Source organism: Lipotes vexillifer, unplaced genomic scaffold (genome assembly GCF_000442215.2).
Source record: "Lipotes vexillifer unplaced genomic scaffold, Lipotes_vexillifer_v1.1 scaffold957, whole genome shotgun sequence".
NCBI lineage: Eukaryota > Metazoa > Chordata > Mammalia > Artiodactyla > Lipotidae > Lipotes > Lipotes vexillifer.
In genome coordinates this window covers 188,531-189,063 of record NW_006791360.1, presented here as the reverse complement: position 1 = coordinate 189,063, position 533 = coordinate 188,531, and positions in this window count along the sequence as shown.

Genomic DNA, 533 nt, shown 5'->3' with positions numbered 1-533 from the left:
GCTCGGGCGCCTTGCGGGCTCCAGGCGGGGAGCTGCGCCTCGGGACCCGCGGCCTCCCGCCTGGCCGGCTTCGGACCGAGGTACCCGGAGGGGAGCAAGAATGACTGAACCCGCCGGACTGGCCTTCGCTGGGAGGACGGCCTCGGATTTTCAGTTTTTCAAAAAGGTAAAATGATTGGGGGCGGGGGTGGGGTTGGTGTTTTGCGTTCTGTAGGAAAAGGCGGATCTTTTAGCAATGAGATGAGTTATTGATAAAAACAAACAGATTTAGCATCTCTGGTTCCTCCGCCTTGCACTCCGAGGCTGGAGTGTAGCAGGAGGCAGCCACCGTATTTTCCTTTTGAGGTGGCTGCAGATAAAAGGCCAGGGGAACTTGCTGGGTATGGGACAAGGGCCCGGAAGGTGGGTCAGAGGAGCGGTCTGCGGGGCCTGGGCCGGGGTTACCCAGGCCTGTTCCTTAAGGCCCAGGGCCTGCCTGCCCCTGCACGGTCTCTTGAAATGTGGCATCTAACAGGACTTTGAAGAGAGGCCTG